This window comes from Lonchura striata, chromosome 6 (assembly GCF_046129695.1).
Source record: "Lonchura striata isolate bLonStr1 chromosome 6, bLonStr1.mat, whole genome shotgun sequence".
Taxonomy (NCBI): domain Eukaryota; kingdom Metazoa; phylum Chordata; class Aves; order Passeriformes; family Estrildidae; genus Lonchura; species Lonchura striata.
Window position 1 is genome coordinate 28,108,626 of NC_134608.1, and position 26,638 is coordinate 28,135,263.

Consider the following 26,638-nt stretch of genomic DNA (forward strand, 5'->3'; position numbering starts at 1 on the left):
TGTACGAACAGACTGGGGAATGAGATGCTGTAGAGCAGCGCAATGGAAAGGGACCTGGGGATCCTGGTTGACTGAATCTGGGTCAGAAGTGTCCTGGCAGCCAGGAGGGCCAACCCTGTCCTGGAGGGCACCAGGCACAGCATCACCAGCCAGGCAAGGGAGGCGATGGTACCGCTCTGCTCTGCCCTGGGGCGGCCTCACTGTGTGTTTTGGGTGCTCCAAAAAAGGAAAGATATAAAGCTGTTAGAGAGCATTCAAAGGTGGGCAATGAAAGTGGTGAAGGGTCTAGAGAGGAAGCATAAAAGGACCAGCTGAGAGCACGTGATTTGTTCAGCCTGGAGAAGAGGGGGCTAAGGATAGAGCTCATAGTGGTGTACAGATTCTTCAGGAGAGGAAGTGCAGGGGCAGACACCAAATACTTCCCTACAGTTACCAGTGACAGAACCTGAGAGATGGCTGGTCTGAAGTTGTGTGAAATGAGGCTTAGGTTTGGCATTAGGAAAAGGATATTCCCCCAGAGGCTGATTGGGCACTAGAGCAGTGGTGTCATTAAGCCTGACAGAGTTCAAGAAGCATTTGGAAAATGCTCTCAGGCACATGGTATGACTCTTGAGGTGTTCTTCTGCAGGGCCAGAAGCTGGAATCAATGATCCTTGTAGGTCCTTTCTTACCCAAGATAGTCTGATTCTATAATTCTAACTTTATAATATCATACACTGTAGTCCAAACTCATGAACCCGTACTCAGAGTTGTGACACCTTTCTCATTAGTATAGATCAATACCACAAAAATGTGCTTTGCTAGAGGCATATATTTAAAGGAATAGAGGGATGCTGCTTGACCAGTTTACTTTAAATCCCAGGGGGGAATTATAGGCCTCATTGCACATTTGCATTTTGGTATATTTTGGGATTTTTTTAGAAAATATTAGTTAAATTCCTAAATCAGAAATTTAAACATGTTAAGTCTTCAAGTTCTATCCAGGAAAGAACATAAGCATATACTTCAAGGATGTGTTTACATCTAATTTGCTTTACTGTTGGTAGAGGCTCTGTTTAATCTGTCTGATGAACACATGACATCTTTATGAACTGTTTTTGTGATGATTAGGTTAGATAAATGACAAATTATGGATGGATTCCTATCACTTATGGCAAGTTGAAGCCAAATAGATCCTTGGGATTAGCACAGTTATGTAGATTTAGACAGAGTTTATGAGGATTATTTATTATCAGTGATGTGCTTTTCTCCCTTACTGCAGTATACCCTATGAAAGTGGGCACTTATTTTAAAGGGTACCTTTGGAATATATTCAATACCATAATTCTAGGGTAAAAGATTCTTTTTTTTCTTAAGAAAATAATTGTTGTGGAACCAGATCTTGCAAATCTTACTTTTCAATAATTTCCATGTAGTTTTTCAGTAAAAATATTCCAGGTACTATTCTTTCAATTGACTTAAAGAAAGAATGAAATTTCATGGTTGATAGCTAGTTTCAGTGTTCAAATATCTGTTTAAAATGCAGAGTTTGTGTTCAATTCTGTGGCCTTATACTGGCTGTATGTCTTCAGTATGTCTCTCTAATCTTTTTTCACTCTGTGATGTGAAACAACAACCTCCATAACTCCAAAAATTGCATGAGAACTGTATCCTCATGTCAGTAGTTATACATCTTTTCTCCAAAACCACTGCCTAGTCTTTTGTATTTGAAAATGTCTTTGATTGAAGGTAATTAAGCTGTATTTTAGGTCATAGTTAGCTATAATGAAAAGGGAGAGGAGGGGGCCTTGAGACTATTTCCAGAAAAAATCACCTTCAAGCAAGTTCTACCAAATGGTGAACATTTGCTCTATTTGTAATTAGTAGGAGGGAAGGGGAAAAAGAAAGTGTCATTTTTCTCTGAGTGTGGATTACTTACAGACATTCTGTCTCCTAATACCAAGGTCTAGTGGTAGCTCTTTTTTTCCCTTACCCCACAGCTATTCATTAGCTGATGTGCCAATGTCTGTCACAGTTTCTCCTGTGGGACAATGGTGTCTTAATATATTAGCAACAGCACAGAGATGTAATTATCTGTAAATAATTTAACATGTGTTTCATCCATGTGGAAGCTATCCAATCAGTCAAAGCAAAAAACTCCCTACATTTCCTATCAAAGTTTGAGTCTTCTACAATATGTTTGTTGTCATCTTTGGATTCTCAAACTCCTTCATTAGGTATTTCTTCGCACAAATATTTGGAACATCAAAACCATCTTACATTTCTGGGGACAAATTCAGACATGATGTAAATATGTATATCCTGAGGAATTTGTTATGTTTAAACCATATATAGTATTATAGTGTTACTGAATATTGTGTGCCTCGTTAATATTTATTACCTATATTCAGGAAGAGCATACATAACTTTAATTAAAAGTTTTTAAAGATAAGATTATTAATTATGCTGGTTATATCTTTTCTTCTCTCTGATCAAGCAAGCATTCAAAAATTAATTTTCATCAGCTTAATTTTCTCGTTATTTTTCTTCCTTTGCACTTTACCATGACAGTTTCGTAAAATGAGAATGAGATGAAAAATTAAAACATTATTCACTGCATGGGCATTTAGAAGGAGAGGAATTTAGTTCACTGACACCAACCTCCAAAGGGTCCAAAAGAGGCAGGTCAGATCTGTGCTGAACATTAGTGCTAGCTTATTCACACGTTAGTAAGGTCTGCTTATGATTTACCTGGCTTCTAAAATATACTGCCTAGAAATAAGTGAGTAAATGTGAGTAATCCCAAGGAATATAATAGCATTATTTCTTCTTGGGAAGACTGGAATGCATAGAGCTCATTCTAGGACCAAGGTTAAAAAATCCTTTTGAATGGAGTCTTTATTTCCCTATATGCAAAGAGTTTACCATTCTCTGGAGGATATCTACATGTATATAAATGACATAATTGATTCATGTTTGACAAAGTTTGACATAAGATGTTTCCAATATGTATAACTTTTAGCTAGAAGAGGGGCTGACTTCAGCTATTTTGAACGTTTAGTTTCACTTAAAACAGTGAAAGACTGTATTTACCCGAGTATGTGTGTGTATGGAACAATCTATGGAAAATCTCACTTTGCACTTCAATCTCAAAGGTTTCCCTGTGATTCTGAAGTCAGAATAATTTGAAGAATAATCTCTGCAGAGTGAAAATTGGTCTGCACATACATGTCTATAACAGAGACATTTATTAGCTAGAGCTAACATAAGCCAGGAAAATCTATGCTTAGGAGAGATATACTTGACACAGCATAAGTTCTAGCTACTTTTGCTGTGAGGTAATGATTAAAGAGATACCAGCTTGTTTATTAATGTGAATTACACTCCCTTTAATGAGGTGGGAATAATAAGCATGAAAATATTTGTCCAAAATTTCTATTATATGAGTGTGCTCTATCAAAAATATAAAGAATTTGAAATCAAGGGGTTTTTAGCAATACGTGAGCACTGTTATTATTTATTGAATGACTTTCTTCTGCTTTGGTATTGTTGCTATGCAAAAAAATTACAGTCTTTGAGCTACCAGATGAAAGATATATTGAACTGTTGAAATATATTAAACATAGCACCATTCTGAGTGCAAAATATTAAAAGATGGAGGGCCAAACCCTGAGGTTTTTTAACAGAATTTAATATTATAATGGAGCCTCACTAATTAGAACCCATCTGACTCTCCAGTGTCAGCTCCTAAAAAACTAAAGGAGCAGCAGCAGCAAGTATTCACAGAACTATGAATGTGGTGCTGCAGACCACACTGGTGATTTGAAGTCATATCTTTTGTGCAGGATATGTTTTAGACATATTTGAATAATATTTGTGAATAATATATAAGTTAATTTTTTCCCAGTTAATTATCAAATGCATTATTAATGAACACGCATTATTCAATTGACATTTTAGAAGCTCAAATAATTTATGTAAATAGATTAATCTAGATTTTTTTCTCTTTTCTCTGTGGTTTTTTCCCTTAGCTAAGACAACTTCTACTAAATTGTGTTTTACCAGAGAAAAGATTCAATTCAATTTGTTTTTATTATACTGTTAACTTGAATTTCTAATATCCTCTTGGGAAATCACTGTAGTGTCATTAGTGTGCTGTAAATTCACGTTGGAGCTTAATTTACAGTAATGTGACTAAGGAAAAAACTTAGTAAGCACATATGATTTTTTTCACGGAGGTTTTAATCTTAAAACACACATATTCTTCTTTGTTTCTTTAGCTACAGCAAAATAGCTTGTTTTCATTAGATGTACACTTTAACTGTCAAGCTAGGTACAATTTGACTAGAAAGTGGACTATGGAATTAAATTATTTTTTCCTTATTATTTTGTTATATAAACTCACAGTATTTACTATCAGGTAGTCTCCAATTAAAAAAGTAATGTTACTGAAGTATGCAGTGTTTAAGTATATGTATCTTAATCTGGGTGTTTCATGGATATGCAGATATATGAATTACCATGCAATTAATGTAGATTTAATGAGGAACTTCGACTATTTATAGTTTTCTAATTCAGGTGGCATCTCCTCCTCTAAGATTATAAGGATATGATTTTGGAGGACATATTTTCTTAATGTGTGAATACATTGACAAGGGTGGTGGAGCCCTGATAATTGATATGTTTCAATAATGTCTAATTGACACCTTGGACATTTTTGAGTTTTCACATTGCCAGATGCATTGAAGAAGCATTGCTAAATGATAATATGCAAAACTTGTTTCCAGAGCTCAGATGAAATAGTCTGTACTTTGGAGCACAGTCTGTGAGGAATAAAGTCTTACTAAACTGTAGAATGGTGAATCTCTGATGCTTTAAGTATTGGATAGAGAACAAATAACAGGTGGGGCCATGCCATCATACAGCTATTTCTATAATTGCATTATTCATTTTTGAAAATATCTCCAAAGGAAAACTACCCCCAACAATCCATTCAGTAAATGGCAGAAATAATGATCCTAGATCCAATCAACAGATGTCCAATGTCCTGAATTGTCCATCATTGCAGTATTTCTGGCTCCTCTCTTCTCCCTCTACTATTCTTGCTGTAGGAGTGGGAATAGCCTAGAATAATGCACCTCCTTTTTTTTTTTTTTTTTTTTTTTTAAGTGTTTGCATAGTTGGGTAAAACTCTAGAACAAAATTAAGTTACACAGTTATTAAAAAGTAATGAGACAGAAATTTTGTCATGTATGTCTATCAGCCTGGCTTCAAATAGGAAATGTGTTTGTGCTTACATAGACTTCAAGAACACACCATGTTATACAGTGTATTCTGAAGGTGTTCTAGCACATTTGGTGAACTTACTGTTCTACCTATTTAAAACTTAAAGGAAGAGTAGAGCAATGAGGATTGAGCAGAGCTGCTAGTAGACAAAATACTTAGAAACTTTACAGCCTCAGTTATTATCTTTACTTCATCCTTGCCTGCTCCTTATGGCAGATACCCAGTCCAGGGCCACCGAGGCCAATGTAAAATTGCTATGGACATTAATAAGAGAAGGATTTCCTTTATGTTGAAAAGATTATATTTAATGTAAAAAAAAAAAAAAAAAGCATTCAGCAATAAAGCGAGTTTCAATTGGAAAAGTAAACAGTGTCGACATATCTTTGAAAATTCTATTCTGAACAAACAGTAACTGCAAAAAACTTCTAAAAATGACTTATATAAGTGACATTTTTTGTGAATAAAATATATGATCAGAAACAGGCTGAAATAACAAGAGTAATAGAAATATAATGAGACTTAACCAGAATTAGGTATGTCTAGACAGATGAAAGTTAAAAGGTCACTTTTTCTCTCTTTGGTTGTTTGATTTATAAAGGAAGGAGTGGAATTTCTGAGTATTTTAAATATAGTGGCATCATGAAAGTGACAACAAACCCAAACAAAAATCTCAATAAAATCACTGAAAATGAAAAAAAGGTCTCTTAGGAATATGTTCTAAGGGTGAAATAGTATAGTTGAAGTGTCAGTCAGTATAGTTGAAGTGTCACCTTATTAAAAGCATAACAGCAAAATTTCCTAGTGAGAAATATAGATAAAAAATGCAGCAAAAGGTCTATGTTGCTTTAACAGATCACTTTAGGGACTTGGAAAACAAACAGAAATTACACAAGAATGGGAAAGATCTGAATTTAAGGTGATAGAATAAGAATAATAGACCAATCAGACCAGATAAGTCACAAAAAACAGTTTCAAGCAATAAAGTGCAATAAGAAAGATTGTAAAAATAAATTGAAAGAGCAAAATACCTCACCATCAGAAAGAAAAGAAAATAGTGGGCAACATAGTGAAGACAGATGTATGAAGTTCTTTTTGTACAGTATTTGTAGAAAAATATGTGGTGATTGATTGATTCTTAAAACTTTTGAAGGTTTTAGGAAGTATAATAGAAAAAGAATGGGTGAAATGAAATGTAGGTAAGTCAAATGATTAGACAGTTTATGAGACACTGCCTAGGGTGACTTTCAGTAATGGGGCTTTGGGTCAGGTTAACTATAAGTTGATCACAAGTGGGAAAATAAAGGCTTGATCTTCACATATTTGGTGTTATGTAATAAAGCAAGAAACATGATGTTGTAAATCTGCTGCCAAAATTTCCACCAGCAGTAGTTTCTGTTAACATTTTTGCCTATTTTTTTTAACTATAACACATAGAAAGCCTTCCAAGTACTGAAAAAAAAACCCTCAACAGGACAACTGGATCTTAGTTTCAGGTTATGAACTTAGGAATAAAGGACTTAGTCATAAAAATGTCCAGTGTATGGAAAATCTGGTTTATGATCAGTGAAGAAATGGATCAAATCTAGACAAATGAAGGAAGATTGTAAAATTCCCCTGTATCCTCTCCAATTTAATTTGAATCTCATTATGTTCTCATACTTTAAAATTCTCCCTTGTATCCACATGACAGCTGTAAGAAGTACAGCAACACATCTGTGTTTCCCCATCCACTCCCCAAAGAAAGGATAATGTAAAATATTTATGCTTTGTGTTTATGTGTTTATTGTAGCACTTCTATGTAGTACTGGAGGAAAATTCTAATTTATTACAGTCATAATCTGGTACCTCAGAATAGCCTTGGAAAGCACTAATTATTGAAGAATATACTGGGAGCACAATTTTTTTTGTACCTCCACTACTGTACGCTATGCTTACAGACCAATGGCACAGATATTTCAATGCAATAAAGTATGTATTAATGCAGTTTCTTCTTTACTGAAGTGACACATGGATCTTGTGACCATGGGGGATTCTTTCTGGACATTGTATAGATATTAATTTTAAATTGGTGATATTTGTGCCTCTTCTTAAGAATAATCCTAGTACACTGAGCAATTTCTCACTGTGACAAATTAACACTCAGGTGAAATATTAAGATTCAGATGAAAGATTCCAAAATATTTGTCATATATGAAATATTTTATAGTTAAGTTAAAGTTAAAATAATATGACATCCCCCCAAATATCAATTAATGTCTTAATTTCTTTGCTTATGCTAGACTCATTGATCTTGCATCCTATGTATAAACAAATCAATGCTTCTTTTAATTATTTCATCCAGTTCCAGCAGATGCATGTTCTATTCAACATTAATATGTGTGTATGCCAATGTTTCCCAACTCCATTTATATTCTTTTGTTTGATTTAATGTTTGGTAAGTGTTTAATATGTGAGTCCTTATATTACCTTTCACATTAAGTGAGGTAGAAATTTATATTTTTTGGTAAATGCTCTCGGGCACATGGTATGACTCCTGAGGTGGTCTTGTGCAGGGCCAGAAACTGGAATCAATGATCCTTGTAGGTCCTTTCTTACCCAGGATATTCTGATTCTATAATTCTAACTTTATAATATCATACACTGATATTTAAGGAAAATGTAGTCAATATAATTCTTTAATAACAACAAAAAATCTAATTAAATGTGGAATTGTTATAATTTCTCTATTCTATTGTAATACTTTGTGTAAAACTGAGTATGTGCGCACACCTGCTTCTGGTGTAGAATCAAAGTAAGTCTCAAGTTGTGCACAACTAAGGTAAAGTTAAAACTCAAATAGTGGTTACTTACATACTACAAGAAAAAAGAACTCTCAGATTCCTGTTCTTCTCGAGCTTAGTTGCCTTGAAACCTACAAGGCTGTTCTAGTAACCACATATTATTTACTAAATTCTTTTAGGACATTTAACTGACAAGCAGATGAAGCCTGTCAATGGTTACACTGAAACGTACTGAAGGTCTGTGAAGTCAAGGATCCAATAAAAGCTATTTCACCTGTATACCTATACTGTACTGATTTTTTAATATATATATATTCAGAATAGAAAGCTTAAGGTAGCTCAGCCTCTGTGGAAATAATTCCCCTGTTCATTACAAGCTGTCTGAGTTTAAGTTGATTAGACCTCAGAGGAAGAGTAGAGATTTTTATGTCTTTCCTGTGGTAGTCGAAACTACTGTAAACAATAGTCTGTAAAAACCTATTGTGAGACAGATTGAACTGAGTGTATAGAGGAGTTAATGAATTAGGGTGTTAAACTTGAGCTATTTTCTGTTTTGCAGTATTTCTGTTTTGTTTTTTTTTTTTTTTTAGAATTCAACATATTAAATTCTCAGGGGGTCACCCTGTCAGCCTCAATTCTGTGGCCTGGATTTAGTTGAATCAATCCTAATTGAAATTCTGCACAGGTCTGGTATTCTGTGGAGATTGCAGATGAATGACAGTGCAGTGGCAGGAAAGATAAATATGCTGGCAAATGAGATCCAGGGTCTCCACAGAGGATGGAATAAATTACTTTACCAATACAGTGGAGGTAATATGCTGGAGAAAGAAAGTGAAATCGAAGCTAGTGTAATACAAGGCTTGTTAAAAAACATATGAAAAAAGAAGCCAACAATACAGTTAAGATTTACTTAAAATACAGGTTTCTGATGTGAATATATTTAGGCCATTTCTTTTCTGCTGTGAATAATGATCAATGCATACACTTTAATTTCATTTATGCAGAAAGCATCTTGCACAATTTAAATTCGTGCAGCATTCTGTGTAACTCGAGGCCCAGTGGTAACTGTGGTATAGCATATTGATTAGCAATTTGATAAATATATAAAATGGCACACTGAGTTTAAGGTGCTTCATGAAAAATGTATTTAAATGACCTTGGCTAATTAGCGTGAATAGCTTTGAGGCACTGCTGCCTGAATGAAAGACATTTTTAGAGTCCAGAGATTTAAAAGGTTTCATGACTGGATGAGCAAAATTTAAACCAAGGTAAAAGAGCAAACATTAATTTTCATAGAAATTAAGGTGAATTAGATGACCTGATAGAACTGTTTTCAATTTCTTGCAGGTTCTCTACTGTTCTTCTTAGCATATGCCTGTTACTCTTTTCCATATAATTGCTAAATTTCCTAACCAGGATTTCAGCATTTTCCTCAGAAGATTGTATTAGAGTCTAATGGATCAGAAAATATTTTCTAATATACATCTAAAATTATCTTTTTCTCAAGGTAAGCTATTACTTCTTTAGGCAGTTATGGTCTGTTGTGATTCTTGAAATAATTCCTTTCCTTCCTCTGTGCCTGTATCCACCTACAATATGTAGGTCATCACTTAGCAAAATTATAGGATTATATTTTTTTATTCACATCTCATAAATCAGTTTCTTCCATTACCTAACAGTAGTATTTTGTCTTTTCTGAGCTAATTTTGCATAGTAGTAATGTTGTCACAGTGCTGAAGATAGACTGAAGTTCTAATCGAGGCTGAAAAAAACCCTTGCCGCCTGTAAATTCTGATATACATTGGCAATTTTCACCATCCATTTTCAATCTGTGTATTTCATTCTGCAGCTGACTTCGTTCTCCCTGTTCACATTTGAAACTTCCTTTTATCACTGATGATTTCTTCACAATGAAATTGGTTTTAATCCATAGTTTCACCAAGGTGCTAGCTCATGCTTCTCTGAGCTCAGTCTTTATTTTCAGTCTATGTTACGAAAGCATGTTCAGAGGTAATTTGGCATAGATCTAAGTGAGCATGACTCTGAAATCACTGTAGGCTGCCATGCTAATCAGCAATCTATACAGCAAGTAGAAGAAAGCTGTCTGAAATGGAGGTGAGGATGGTAACTCTGACTGGAATGGCCTCCTGTGAAGGAAATGAAATCTCCCTGATGGGCAATAGTGAACGTGCACAACCAGATAGACATTGCCATGGGTTAGTGTGGCACTTACATTACCTAGGGTGCTTAAGTAAGAATTCTCTTTCAGCACAATTAGACAAAATTTCATTAGTTTTTGATTCTGACCTTGTCTAAGTCACACCACTTTTAGTCATACTGGTTAGTATTAGTTATCCCATTAAGAAAGCCCTCATGACCAGAGCTAGTCTTTGGTTTTTACTTCTTTTGTAATATTCTATTTCTGGATTGTATGTGACAACTGGTTGAAATTATAAGCACAACCTGTATTTTAATTTTTTTTCTCCAGAAATTATGATTTTTTAAGATTAATCAATAGAATAACTCACTAGATAAGATGGTTGTGGGAAAGTCTCATAGCAAAATGAAAAGATTTTCAATTGTAACAAGGGTTAATTATTTTTAATGGAAATATTCTATACAAAATAAATTGACAAATATTTTTTAAAGTGAAATCCAGCAATATTTTAACAGCTCCTATCTTTTAAAATCCAATTCTAATATATATTTTCAAAATATTGCTATAGAATAAAAGGAAAATGGGTACAATGCTAAATAATAATTCATTTTCTTCTGGTCATCTTGGCTTGATGGCTGGAAATGACACCCTTTCTTTGACATAACTTTGCTCTGGTTTTTGTTTTTTACAGAAATGTCCATTCATTGACTTTCTGGAACTTCAAAAATTGCTGTGTTACTCTTCTGCTTCTAATTGATTCCTAGTCCCTATTTAAATATGTATAGTTTTTCCTGTTCCAAAACTACCACATGAGATTTTGATTCTTTGAGGAGACAATTCTTTCTGGGCAAGAAATACATGGTACAGAGAGACAAACCATCCTTAGTTTACAGTTTTCACCTGTTTTTCATACAGGTGAAACTGCTGAGTAAAACAAGCACTCAGCAATAATATCTTATCTATGTAATACCTTATCTACGATACTTTATAGGTAAGGGTCTTGTTGTATTCTACAGTGCTCAAATTTAATGAGAGAATACTGACAGCCTGACTCTAAAATATATATGCAGATAAAATAAAAATTATATGGACTTATGCTACCTTATAACAATATATTTCTATCTATACTTTATGGGTTTAGGTAAAAAAATCCCTAAAAACTAAAAAACCCTAAACTATCTATACCTGTACAAAATCTTGGCTTTGTGGTTTATGACTTTTAGCCACAAAAATTCTCTCTCATCTTTGAGTGGAATTAAATTACAAAGGTGAATTTGAAAACCTTCATTACTATGTTACTCCCACTGTAAAAAGCACAAAAGAATGAAAGTTTTAGTAAAGTTTAGTAAAATTCTCCTAGTTGGAGCATTTTAATTTTCTACAGCTGGCAGGATTTGATTTTGTCTTGATTTTCAAGCTCTTTTTCTAGTACTGTCATGTATGCACCTATTTGTGCTATTCAAGTGTACTCACTAACTTTGTGTATGTAACTGATAATCAGTTTTTACAACCTCTGTTATAACACAGAAGCCTGAAGAAATAGCTTTCCTATGAAACAAATGGAAAACCACAGAAGTTTATAAATTAATTTATTGCCATTATATTTATATCACTTCAGTATTAGAAAAACATATTTTGTTAATTTTTCATATGCACCAGTGATGTAATTGAAATTTTTATTTTTAATTATAAGAAAGCTTTGTATTTTATCTTTGGCAATTTCCTCTATAAATTTATTTGCCATTAATGAAATGTGTCCTTAAAATCAAATCAAATGCTAACACATCTTACAGTAGAATATAAGAGCATACAATCCTGCTAAGCACGTGTTTTAGATTAAATTTCTGTTTAACTCATCATAGGCATCTGAGAAGTTACATTTCTTGTCATACTGAAATTTACTGTGATTAGTGAAATTTCCTATTGCTTCTTATCTGTCTACTGTTAGAAGTAAATACATTCACAAATATTAAGAAAAAAATTCATTCTCATTAAAAAACATTTATGTGAGCAGTAGAAAAAGGGTATGCCTGTGAGAAAAGTGTCTAAAAATATCCTATTCCAATTTTCAAATACAATTTCTATACAAAAGTTCAAATTTTTTTTTTTTATAAAGTGCTGTCTGAAATCTAGAAAACCTTCCTGATAAAAATAATATTGTACTTCAAGAGTGGCTGTGGTTTCATGGTAATTTTTTGTCTGTTCCACTATACAACCACTTCCCTGTTGGAGTCACCCCTCCACAACTAGGTTTGTCTTTTGTATGGTGTGCTATGCACCATGATATAATTTATCCATTGCTGGGAATCTGGATTACAGATCTTGACCCAACAGCAAGGTTTGATTAGATATCTAAAATACAGAATATTAGCATTGTTAACACAACAGTGTTCTGGAATACGATTCAACTTTCAATGTCTTTCTAGAGAAACAGGTTTACATGTTTGATTTCTATTGATTTTTAAACAGGAAGAAAGCAATTATTGAAAAAAACCCCAAAACAAACCAAAACAAAAAACCCAAACAAATCTTTCATCAAGAAATAACTTCTATCAAAAAATCCCAGTGAGAAGACTTCAGTTTATGGAATGTTTGTACATTGTAAACTAAATATTATTCTAAGTTTGCATTATGTAGTTTGTTTGCATATTATTACACTTCACTTTATATTGTATATCCAAACGTTTCATTATCATGGGGATCTAAGGTATTAAATTATTTTCTAAACATTTACTACAATACTTATACTATTCTTGTTTAGTACAAATAGTTTTGCAAATGACAATTCATATTCAGCAGAACTAAAGCAGATAGCACTGCGGCTACAAAGAGCACAAATCTGAGCCTTTACAGAGGTAAATAGTTGAGAAAATTCTCTGGGCCACTTGTCCCAGTGTCTCAACATCCTCGTTGTAAAAAAATTCTTTCTTGGATCTGACATAAAAGTGCCTGCTTTCAGTTTAAAACAATTACCTCTTGTTCTGTCACTACAAACCTTAGCACAGAGTCTCTCTCCATCTTCCCTATAAGCTGCCTTTATACTGGTCTGCCTGAAGCCTTCTTCTCCCCAGGCAGAGAGAGGATATGATGGGTCACTTAGGTTCAGCTTTTTTTTTTTTCATAGGAGAGGTGTTCCAGCTCTCTAATAATTTTTGTGTCCCTTGTCTGGAGCTGCTCCAACAGATCCATCTTTCTCTTGCAGTGAGAGCTTCAGAGCTGGGCACAGCACTCCAGGGAGGGTCTTCAATAAGCCGAAATCCTGCACCCTTGACAGAGAAGACACTGCCCATGGACTAACCTCCACAGCACATAACACTGTGTCACAGATGGCCACAGATGATCACTATACAATTTCAGAAGGCTTTAAGCGTTCACCTATATAGAGTAACACCAGACCACATCAGAAGGCTTCAAGCATCTGCCCACACAGAGCAACATCATCTCACTTCAGAAGACTGTGAGTGTCTGCCCTTGTTCTTCAGCCCAGCCTTTTATCCCCTCATGCTGATGCACTGCCCCTGTGTGCCCTCTGCTCCCTTGGGAGGTTGGGCAGTGCCCGGGCCCTCCATGGCTCATTGCTGTCAGTGCTGCTCACCTGCTGCTCACAGCTGTGCCCACTGGGGATGGGGCTCAGCCCCACTCCCAGGTACCACAAACTGTGTGCCTACAGCTAGGCAGTATGAGCCACGCAGCACATAAGTGAAGAACCCAGCCCTTATGCTCCACTTCTCAGCTTCTGGTATCACAAAGATCTATACAGGCTACTTTTAATCCTCTTGTTTTCCTCTAAATTCAAGAATCATTTACCCTATTTGATCTATTAGTCTACTTCCCTCTGTATTGTATGCAATCTGATGAGATTACTTATTTGTATATTTAAGACTCTAATAATGCAGATATGTGCTCTCTGGTGCTGAATTTATTTTGTCATTTAATTATTTCTTTTTAAACAGATGAGGGACTATAAACCAAACCACAATTATGGAGAAGTAATATAAAAATGCACATAATACTGATAAAAATATTATATTACCTTACTAAGATAGGTCCTTACCTTTGGACCTTAGTCCAGTGGGCAGTGCAGTATTAGTTCTGGGTATATTTCCTTATACTTATTATGATGAATAATGAGATAATGGTTCTGAGAAACTCTGTGAGTTTGTTTTAAGCAACATATTTTTCAACTTAAGTGATGATTTTGACCTTGTGCACATTACTTTATACCAAAACTCAAGAAAAAGATTCTTGCCTACATAAATAATTAATTTTTGCCATTTTCAACTTTTAATAATATATACCTCATCTTTAGTTGGAGCTGTATGCTTCCTCAGACACTCTTCCTCAGAATTTTTTGAGTAAGTATCAGAAATAATTTAGGCAATAAAAAAATAAGTTGCAAAAATAAATTATAAATAAAATAATTCTATTCTATAAATCATTTCCTGAAAATGGAAAATTTGATGTTGCATCTACTTTATTTGAAAGTGAGGCCATAAGAGAATCTGAAAGTTTGTTAGCAAAGGGTCTTTTTATTAATCTAGCAAATGAAATACACAATGAGATCATCTGCATTTATTCTCAGAAAAAAGCATTTCTCAATAATAAGTGATCAAAGAGGAATGTTGCTATTTTGGGAAATAAAGCAAAATAGCTGCTTTTGCTATTCAGAAAAGGAAACTGTAATTTGGAAAACGTCAAGATAGAGAAATCCTCAGAGTCAGAAGGCAGTAAATAAGCTTCAGAGTGGAAGGCTTAACTTAATATCTATACCACTAGGTACTGGTTGTTGGTATGGAATTACCATAAAAATATTTACTATTTTTGCAAGTATTTTATGCTAAAAGGAGAGTGGAAATGTTTCATTGTATACTTAAATTAGGCTAATCTTCATCATGGGACATACTGCTACATGTGTGAAAGACACTTGTGGTAATATTTGAGGGCTAGGTGCTACAATATGAAAATATATTAAGAGGACACCTAGTTTGAACAGTTGCTATCAAAGCATTTGTAATGATGTCCTGCAGAAGCTCTGTTCACTTTTACTGACAAGCAGGCTGGCCAAATAAGTTGTCCCTCTGCTGGCATTTATGCCATGTGGCAGTGATGTGAGCGACCTGGCAGCAGGCAGCGCGCCATCCTGACAGATGGGCGCGCGCGCAGCTAGCCAAGGATATTTCCATTCTATGTGCAGCAGATGCACACGCCTATTAAAAGTGTTGCTCCCTGCTGAGAGAATCAAAACAGCAGTTTGCCTTGAACTTCTTTTTTAGAGTTGGTAATAAATGGTACCACTAACCCAGCTCTGAACTTGATTGACATGAGAGTATCATGAGATACTGTGAGGAAAGGGCAAGGTAGACTCCTATAATGTTGTTATTTAATTCTTCAGGAATTTAATTTTTTTTTGATAGACATTATGCCAATAACACTTGACACAGAGAAAACCATAGACCTAGCCATACCCTCTATGGCTAACTTTATCCAATATATAAGCTGTACCCCCAGAGACTGTAAAAGTTGCAGTTGCAGCACAGCACTGAGAAAAATATTTCCCTTCTGGGCAAAAAGTAATTGTGGTCATTACTTTAATGATCAAAGCCCACGAAAGGCAACAAAAGTAGGCTCTATCACTGTATAATAATGGAACATTTAATTTCCACTATTAACCATATTTTTTAACTAGAGTAATATATCCATAGAAAGCGGATGATTGAAAATACAGGCTGTTTTTCTCAAAATTATTTTTACTTAACTGTAGAGACAATATACACATTAGTGACTTTTAGACAGTAGCTTTTTGACACATCTAAATTTTTGTCTGGAAAACAAAGCAACAAAGATATACTGTTTCAGGTAATTTCAAATGTTCATATTCCAGCAAAGCCTGCATTTTGATTTTAAAGATTTTTATTAGTGTTATTATGAAGTTGCTTTGAAAGAATTTGCAGAGAAGTGGGATGAAATGAGACTATGTCTAAATTTGATACTGTATACCAATAAACCTCTGATTTTAAGCTGGGGGACATAGCAATAGAGGAAGCAGGGCAGAGTGAAAGTATCTTGCCATTTAGATACAGAGTTTACTGTTGTCAGGATATATAATGCATTTTTGTCCTCTATTTAGAACTTGTGGAAAAAAGGAAACACTTCAATCCTTCCAAAGTGCTATATTACCAAGCCTGGAAACAATTAATCAACAGAAATTTGCTTCTATCAATGTCTTAGCTTCAGATCTTCAATTACTGCTGAATGAAAAATTTGTAACCTGACTCAAACCTAGTTCACGTTTGTGAGTCAGCACACAAAACATATACTCTCCATCACTGGGAAGTGCTTGCTCTCTAGGATACTGCCCTCCTCCTGTAAGTATAAATAAATTCTGCAAGAACATTTGCACCCTTTCTTGTCCCCACTTTACCCAATTCCAACCATTCTATAAAAAGTAACGGTCTCAGTTTGATATAGTTAATTACCTCCTTATTTCATCCACAAGAGGTATAGCTTCTGCTGTTGATGATGGCTACTGTCTCCACACATGAAAATGATGAGGATTTAGAATGTAATAATAAACTCACCATTTCATTTTTCAGTGATCCTTAAAGCCTATATTTCTATACAGTTTTTCTTCTTCCTAATGATTAAGTTCTGTTCTTAGATCTTGCCTGGATATGGTCTGACAGAAAACTTTCTCCAAGCAACCTAAAAATCCAATCTACACAGCACAAAAATAGGAAATGTCTTTTGCTGGATCCTGTTTCTGATAATTTCCAGAAATGATAGACTTTTACACTTCATAGAAACAGGTGCATAGCTAATTTCAGCTAAAATCCATGCCATCTCTATTATTTCTTCACATTTAGGGGCTGGGCAGGCAAAGAATTAAATGCTTTCCCACATGTCAGTGATTTATGAAGCTCTAAATAGAAATAATTGTTCAAGATCAAGTTCTGTGCATGTATTATTCCCACACCATGTGTTATTTTCCTTGCTTGCTTGTGGAGGTTTTTTGTTTGCTTGTTTTTTTGTTTCTTTTTTTTTTAGTTAAATACTCCTATAGTAGAAATTTTAGGTTTTATTTTATTTTAGGGGATTACAAAATGTGACTTTTCTTATATATAATAAATATTTACTGTTGTTGAAATTGTGGGGATCTAAACTCTGATTTTTGCTGTGAAAAATAATCCATGTTCTAAAAAGTTTAATTACTAAGTATTAGGGACATAACAAGATTTGGATGAAGGAAATATTTTTGCATTTTTACAGAGATGTAAATTAATTAAAAGTCTGGTTGTACAGTAAGTCCAGGAGACAAAAGAAAGGAGCCTTGTGTTACTCCATCATACAGTTCTGAGGTGGGTTTTTTTCATTTTCAGTCTGCTTTGTTAGGAGAGTAATCTAGCATGTTGCTTTTATATATATATATATATGTATGGACTTGTGTCTACACCTTATCTTTAATTTTAGCCTTTTGCACAGTTTCAGACAAATATATCAAGTATCTGAAAATATAGTGATTTTCTATATGTTTTGGGAGAATAAATGTCTAAATAGAAAAAGGTGCTTAGTAATGTTCTCATGAGGATATGAATGTAATAGGTAAATGAATCTGTATCAAAAAATCCATACAGGAGCACCACTGAGACACAAATCTCTCTGGAAAAGGGTTCTGTAAAGTGCCAGTGTTCTCAGAATAATAGTTTAACATGTTATGGTTAGTCTTGCTTGAGATCAGGACTGCATGAAGACTGTCAAGGTGTGAAGTCAATATGTAAAAACTAAATTGCACTGAAGTCTGGAGGCACCCATGAAAAACGAGTTGCTTTACTTCAAAGTAGCTTAATCTTTTCACTTCCATATGTAGACAAGCCTTATATCTACCCTCATTAGACAGTTGTGGAAATGTCTGTCACTGCCCTGAGTTGACACATCTAAAGATATATTCAGAGAATGTGCTGATGTGATGAGAAAATGTTTTAAATGAGGGTGGAAAAGAAGTGTCTCCAGTTTTAAAATAACCAAAAGAAGAACTACTTGAAACAAGCATTGACTAATCCATATCTTAAAACTGACAATTTGGTGAAAAGCAAGATAGAAACTTAAGACAATTACTTTAAAAAGTAGCAATAGGAAGGATTATGTATCCTCACAATTCTATAAAATTAATAGATAACATAAAATTTTCATGCTAGTGGTTAGAAAACTACTGCTTTCCAATAGTTGCGCTTTGAAAAAATGAAAGGCTTCAATCAAACTATTAATTTCTGTAAGTTTATATTCAGAGTTTGTAGAGCCAAGAACTCTAAGTTTTTTTGCAGGATTTGTAAACAGATGCCATTTTTGTTATTGCCCTCGTTGAACTCAAAAAATCTTTAATAGAAATAAAACTAGCTAAATTATAACTTACATCCATTTGGAAAACTTGTTATCAGAACAATAGATTTGAGATTATATTTTATCACAGAAATTTTTTCAGAAATTTTCTAGGTTTCTTAAAATATTCTGAGTGTTAGTTGGAAACTGTAAAAGAACATATTTTTGCTTTACATGTGGTTTTTAATAGAAAATTTTTTTATGTTTTTTCAAAACATAAATGCTTTCCCTTAGGAAAGGGAGATGGAAAAAATACCCTGCAATCCAACCCCAAATTTCTTTCTTAATGGAAGTGTTACTAATAGGACTAAAATAGCAAACATAATTGTCTGCTAATCTTTCATTGCTCTTTTTTTTTTTTTTTTTACTTTCTGAAAATACTTTGAACTTGTTTGATAGATTTGCACACTTTCAATGTCACAGTTTGATACTTCTGTATAACCATGTTTTCTTGGGATAAAACTGCAATGTGAGGTGTGCACATATTAAGAACTAGTTTTAACTCTTAATAGCCAAATGGAAAATATTGCTTCATAGCAATAACTTTCTGGTCCTCCAGAGGAAAAACATCGTTAAAATATTCCTTCTCAGAGACATTGGATACACATAAATTATCTGACAGTTGGCCAAGCAAGTACGCTTCAGGACAAAATTATGAGTGAAGAAAATGATAAATTAAAAGCTATAATTTAGTTTTGAAACTAATCTGAAGAGTATTTAATCTGGAAACTTTGTTTCATATATTTATTTTATTGCCATTTTTGTTCCCAATAATGATTCTGCTGGAATTTCTACCTCAGGTATGACTTCAAAGACCTAATTGCTGAAGGTCACAGAATGGTCTTTTATTCTTGCACTAGTTGAGAATATTTCAACAACATGCAGTTTGGGAAAAGAGTCCATTCAACAAACAAACTGCTCCTTTTCCCATAGGGGAGATTGGCATTTCAGATGGCTATAGCCTTCCAAAAATCTCAGAAAGAAACTTCCAGTGGTATGCTTTTATATGATCAAAGGTAAAAATGGTGTTATTGATAATGCTGCTGATGTTTTAGAGGGATCTCCAGGTCAAACCAAGGACTGCAGTCACAATAGCAGACTGCATTTTTTAATTTATTGCATATTTGAGATGGAATTGAACACAGCAGGCACACTTTGTTGAGCATGTCTGAACAACATCAAAGTCGTTCATTATGTAAATACTGGAATGAACCTATTAAATTTTAATTCATAACCTTAGGTTTTCTCTCTGAACAAAATAACATTTCATTAAAAATTGCATTTTTAATTGAAATCTATATTTTTTGGTTACTATAACTTCAAGTTCACAAGTTTTAGGCAGCTTTTAATATAACTGTGACATTTTTGTAACTCTGAAGAAACTTACAAACTATCAGGTGCAGTGTTTGATTTGCAAAGAGAATGTGGCTGAAGTAATGGTGCATTTACATTTTCCAGCAGCTTCACAGGAAATATATGATGTGCTTTATGTCACAAGGAATAATTTATTATAGCTTATATGATAAAAAGCTTAGAAATCAAACCAGTTATTGAGAGTTCTGTGCTATTTATTTCCAATCAGACAAAGAGGAATTTAATACTGAGAGAAAAAAAGGCCATTTGCACAGCATTTTGGATGGAACTTTTAAACTAAAATGCATCCCTAGACTACTATTCCAGGGATGCATTATAGTCATATGATCACAGAGTGATTAAAAATCCATAATGGAGTATTTCTTTTCCAAGTATACACATAAAAAGATCTCTTATCCTTACAATTGGACTTCCATCCACTCAAACAATTTTGTTCATTAGGTACTGGTGTGGAAGGTAATGCATCTAAAAGAATGGACCCTATTTTCTGGTACAGGACAGTTCATTATCCTAAAAGCTCTTTCATTATATCCCTTAAATTGAGAAGGCAAGGCACATCCTGCTTATGATTTAGCCTGAGAGAAATGTACATTCTTGAAATAAATGGTGAAAATGTCCGTAGGTGTGCACACATGCATGTGCACATGCATGTAGTGGTACTTCAGTTTGCCCTTTATTGAAGCAGTGAAGCACAAACAAGTTGAGAGTCAACAAAGTTAAAGCAGAGGAAATATCATTGAAGTTCTGTTCCTCTCTAATTTTGTACTTTTGAGTAGCAGCTCACTAAAGAAATAGAGAAATTTAAATACTCAGTTCTCACTTTGAGATTTATGCGAAATATGAGGACTAGTTTCTAGCCCCTGGAAGAAGAGCATGCTCACTCCAACAGTGAATGAGATTCTGAACCAATATACTTGAAATGTGATATGTTTTAAGAAGACCAGGAGAAGAGCTGGCATGCTCAAGATATTATTATTAAAGGTATTAAATCATATTATTACTGACTTTCATTCTTATGACTTGAGAATGTAAACAGGTGCCAGTAATAACTCTGACACTTGACCTCAGCATTATTTTTGTAATTTGTACATAGATCTTTGTGGGTTGCTTCCAACTTAGAATATTCTGGGATTTTGTGGCTTTTCTTTTCTTTGCACTCTCTACAATTGCAAACAGATATTGCCTTTTAGCACACATTATATAAGGCACCTGTATCCTGAGGAAAGGTATCAAGTCTGTTGTGCATTTGTCCCTTATTCTTAAAAAAGCAACTGTATGAACAAACAAAAGAGACATAGATGACTGTCATTACAAGGAGAAAAATAGTAGCATGACACAAGTTCACTTGTATGAGCTGGTGTAGGTCCATTAATGTAAATGGAGTGGTCTTCATTAGACTGTGCTGATACGTAACTAAAGACACTCACAGCCTCTCATTATTGTGGAAGAATTTCCTTTGCATTACCTTTTTTGACCTCCAACTCATGTTTTACCTTGGTTTAATATGCACAGCATGAAGTATCTAAATTATCTAAATAGATTTAGAAAACTTTACTAATAAACTGAAAATTAGGCGATTTCTTGCTGATTATTTTCTTTATGGCAAGAGTTAGTGATCTCACTAGTTCCACTGACAAATTTGTAAGAATGTGTGATGTAGCATAGGTTTCACCATGAGTGTGAAACATCCTAAGCCTCTCAGACATCATTTACATCTGCATAATCTGCAGCACTGATCAGTCAGAGCATCTATGGACCAGTCTAGAACATAAAGAAATCTAGGCAAATGCCCACTAGTTTATTCTCCTTTTATATTAAATTTCTTTGTGGAAATCTGCAAGTATCTATGACTGGAAATGCATAATGCATAAATTCTGGGTATTTACTTATCATTTTATGTTGTATTGCTAAAGAGTAGAAGGGGAAAAAGACAAAACCAGGCTCTCCAGTGATGTATGATGGGATGCCAAAACTGGAGGAAATGAGCACTAATGGGATCCTTCAATCTGCTTCACCAGGTGTTGGCTACAAAGTACCACACCTGAAATGTTTTACACTAATGCCTGCAGCATGAGGAACAAACAAGAGGAACTGGAACCTTTGGGCCACTCCCAGAGATTTGACATAAGTGAAACCTGGTGGGATGAGTCCTGTGACTGGAGTGCCCTGCCAGATGGTTGCCGGCTATTAAAGAGGGGTGGGCAGGACAGAAGGGGTGTTGGCACTGTATGTAATAGAAGTGTGGAGTTGCGTTATTTGTATGTTTTATTATCCCTGTATTATGTATTGGTTTATTCCTTTGTACCCCCGTGTGCAACTTGGTTTATCCCCAGTTTTCCCGCCTTGTCCTCCCTTCCCGCCTTTCCAGTATCTATCCATCACCCTGAAAGAGGCATTTTACCCCCCCTGGGTGCCTTGTCTATCACTCAGTGCCCCTTCCCATCCATCCAGAAGCTTCCACCTTGGGCACCGGGTGATTGGGTGAGGGCCTGGGGCCCCTCTCATATCCTTTCCCCATTAGACCACGTTGTATCACCCCATCCCGGGGCCACTCCCTACCCCTATCCCCATTGGTTACCGGTCTTCCCCTCCCTTACAGTTTATAAGCCAGTGCAAGCACCTTGTGCTTGTTCCTGTTGGCTGGCACCGTTCTGGAATATTTGGCCCCGTTGGGCTACAATAAACTTGGACTTAGCCCCCAGCAGGATCCGCTCTTCATTTACCACCGCGAGGCTTGCTAGCGCTGCCCGGGACCCACAAAGGCACTCTCCAAACCCCAGCTGGGAGCGGCGGAGGGTGCCTCCATCGCCCGCCCTCGCCCCAGGACGAGAGCTAGCCGGGGCTGAGATCAGGGATCTGGGGCGGGAGTGTGGCAGCAAGGGTTAAATCAAGTTAATTGAGCCCATTCTCTGACTCATCTGTCTTCAGGTAACTGCTTCATGATTAGATCATGTCATATGCCTTATTTAATCATATAAGTTAAGTCTGTAAACTCAACTATGCTGGTTGCTGTTGAAAAGATTAAATGGCCAAAGTTGGGTATGTGGGATTTAAAATATACTGTAATTAGCCTATATTAGGTATTTTGGATTTATGTTGCCTATGGCTGGTTTTAAATTTATTTTGTCCTCATTGTCCTCTTAATTTCCTAGTATGCTGCACAGATATGTTAATTTACTGCTCAAGCTGAATGTAAGGTCACAGTGTCCCACTTTTGTTTGTAGTTGATTGCTTATCACCTATTCAAGACACCATTTCTATTTACCATGTGTATTTGATGATTGGGCCTCAGTAAGTCCCTACAAAAGAATACTGATCATGTTTTCTTTTCTCTCTAACAGCTGCTCAGTAATTTCACAAGACGTAATGTAAGTCTATTCATAAAGTAAAGTGAGACCCTCTCAGCCCATGTTGATTGTGCTCGTGGAGGTGCTCACCTGTCTGTTGAAGACATTCTGCAATTATTATTATTATTTTGTGAAGCAGGCAGAATGCACACTGAAGATCATAAAAAGTAAAAGTTAAGCCTCTTTGTCTCTTACACAGAATGCACATGCTGATTCCCATGGGAGAGATGTAGGTAAATCCTCTCTACTATTTGGATATTTCAAAAGGTGATTTTGTGAAACATCCATTTATGTTCAAGCCCAGTGTATTGCTCCTCTCTGACCATTATTGTCAGAAGGGACTCAGTAAGATACTGAAACAGAGTCCAGATGCAGATCTCACATGTAGTAGAAGAGGTTTTTTTCATAAAATATTCTGTAAAAGTATTTGAGTTCTTATGTTCAGTACTTATGTGAGAAAATAAAACTGATGATCTAGAATTTTAAAATATACTGTGTTTTTATAACTTAAAAAATGACAAGTGAGAGAAAATGCCAGATGGACTATTTGGCTTAAAGTTATAACAAAAATGGAAACAGAAGATGACAATAATCAGGCAAATATAATTTCATGAGTGAAAGTTCCCAGAGCATCATGGTTTGAAATTATTGAAATAGTTACATGGCTGTCTCACAAACATTTCAAATCAGTAAGAATTAACAATTTCTGCCATAAAAATGTACATAGTAATTCTCTAAAACTTTGTCCAATGAGGCTACCTCTATGTGTGTCATGCTTAACTTCTTCAGTTGGCGATTGTCTGCTTTGTATAAAATACAAAATTTATTGGACTAGGGAGGCAGAATATGTAATTGTTCATGACTGGCATAATAGCACAGTGATTATGGTAGTTATCTAGGAAGAAGGATTCTCTTAAGGGAGCAGGGTGGGTGGTGGTGGAATGAAGGCACAAATTCCTCTTTGCTGTATGTGACTAATATGATACTTGTAAAGAAGGAGAAGTTAATATGCTTGGCACCTGAGAGGTAATTTTTGGAAAAAGTAATTATCACAGGTAGTGCAGGCTCACAGATATTCAAGGAGATCCTTTTTACATATATGAAATATTGTCAACAAAAATTCTGCTCAAAATTTCCATGCAAGGCTAAGGAAGCTCTTCAGAAAATATATGGCAAACTTCCAAATGTCAAAATATATTCTGTAAGTATTTCACTTAAGACTCAAATTTTTGGTAAAAAGGTGCAGAAGATATAATATCCTAGAAATCCTACCTCTTTCAGGAAGCCTCTGTGTATCTTCAATATGATTTTTTTTCATTTTCAATTTACAAAATGGAGAGTGATAAAAATGAGTTGATTTGTGTGCCACATTGATCTTAGAAATAAATTAATACCTTTTATGATAAGGACCATTTGAGAGATAAACATTCTATGTTGCTGGGTGAAGGAGAAAATAAGTATGGGAATTCTTTATATGTGTCTTCTATATTTTTAAGTGAAGGTAGGTAACATGTATACATATCCTTTCTAATTACTCCTATAATATCTAAATTTATGTTCAAATTAGACACTTGTAGTGTACATCAAATACATTAACCATTTATCTACTATTTTCATATATCTCTAATGTGTTTGCTACAGTGTGATTGTAGGAGTCTCTTCTCTGCCAAGATGCTAAAATAAATGTTTGAAAATATTATGATTCATGTTGCCAAGATTTACTTCCAAGATCATGCTAGCAGCTTCCCAGTGGGAATACCTTTTCTCAAAAAGAAGAAGAGAATGAGTATCCAAGTCACTTTTATGGCACGTCCAGTGAATAACATAAAAAAACTTAGAAAATATATTATCTATTTAGTCAATAACAGTAGGAAAAGAAAGGGGTAGGATGTTGCAAGTAGGGAAGAGATTTATATGCAGGTTCTTTAAATTAGAAGGGAAACATTACTGCATTGTCTTCAGATGCTTAGCATTTGAAAACTTATGTTCATGTTTTTTACATGTGGAAAAATATCTGAAGTTAAATACTTTTCACATGTGTAGGCTAAACTTTCAGAATAAATCCCCTAGGTGAGCAGTTGTGCAGTTAGTTCAAACTATTGCTATGTATCTTACAAATTAAATTTACAAAGCTGCAAATTTCTTCCAGCTCAGTCTGTCTCAGAACTTAATATTTTAAGGACAGATCTAATATGGACTTATATGTTAGATTATCCTAAGCCAAAATTGCAAAACTAATTCCTCCTTGCAGAGTGAAGAATTCTAAATTTTCTACAGATATAGTGATACAGCAAGAAATATACTCTGGTGATGTGGATGATCAGGGAAGCAGAAATTTAGTATGCAGTGCCTGGCTTGGAGTCTAGTAGCTATGGATATAAGTGGCACTGATTTCCATGGTCCCAGGCCTGTTTATACATTTAACATGAAAAAATTTTCATTTAAATATTGAAGTAACTGGAAGGAAACATAATTCACCTCTCCTCTTTCTGATCAGCTTTACAGAACTCTTTAAGCAGAAAGTCATACCTGTTCTTGCAGGCTTGGGAAATTGTTGAGCTTTGCTACTGACTAAAAAACTTTGAAATGCTTCAAATGGAAAGAAAAAGACCATAATTCTACCTAAACCAGGATACCTTGATGGCTCTGGCATTCTTGTGGGTTTGCATGTTTCCAGTAACAACATGAGAAAAAAGGCACCTCTGCTACTAGAAAGGGGGGGAGCTCTGTATTCAGATTAATAATTACTGTGTTGAGACAATGCCATGTATTGATCTTGCCTATTGCAGATTAAGAACATGACAATTCCCTCCATTTTCTCTTAATAGAAGGAATCACAATTTCCCAGAGAAATTGCAGAGAGTGCTTCCAGCATTCCACAAAGCTTTCCTTAGATCTCTTTTCCCTACCAGTCCTGTACTCATTCCTTCTTGCTCTCAATTTACACTCACTCTTCTTCTTTAATAATGCCTAAGACCCCTCAATTTACTTGAAACAGCAACCTGATACTTGTTTCTGCCTCAAGTTTCAAGCATTTAAGTCAGAAGCTGCAGCAGATAGAAAGTTTATGAAATTGAGTTTAGCAAGGGTCTTGGGCCAGCATCACTGGATTTAGGGCCTGGAAACCTACCTGCGACCATTTTCACACCTATTTACTATTTTAGCACTGAAAATATTTCCCTTTGATAATATATATAGAAGATATCTAGCTCTTAAACAAATGCAGCAAAATTTCCCTATGCTTTTTTCATTATAAGTTATTAGGACAGACATTATTGTTATATGAGTGGAGATTAACTCTTGGACCTATTTTATGAGATTCAGCCTTCTATCTCTAAATT

General features: G+C 34.9%; 2 long non-coding RNA genes across 4 annotated transcripts in view; one reads left to right on the top strand and one right to left on the bottom strand.

The window, feature by feature from the left end:
* Window positions 1-26,638, top strand: part of LOC116183733 (uncharacterized) — a 186,131-nt gene that overhangs the window by 104,022 nt on the left and 55,471 nt on the right. For 2 of the 3 annotated variants that reach the window (XR_013340159.1, XR_004148416.2), the window contains exons 4-8: window positions 9,393-9,552; window positions 13,406-13,660; window positions 16,331-16,568; window positions 17,470-17,558; window positions 23,292-23,318. This is a non-coding gene — a long non-coding RNA (uncharacterized LOC116183733). The remainder of the gene's footprint in view (window positions 1-9,392; window positions 9,553-13,405; window positions 13,661-16,330; window positions 16,569-17,469; window positions 17,559-23,291; window positions 23,319-26,638) is intronic. The other variant, XR_013340161.1, reaches the window with a different exon arrangement.
* Window positions 1-26,638, bottom strand: part of LOC110475291 (uncharacterized) — an 89,547-nt gene that overhangs the window by 22,035 nt on the left and 40,874 nt on the right. The window lies entirely within an intron of this gene.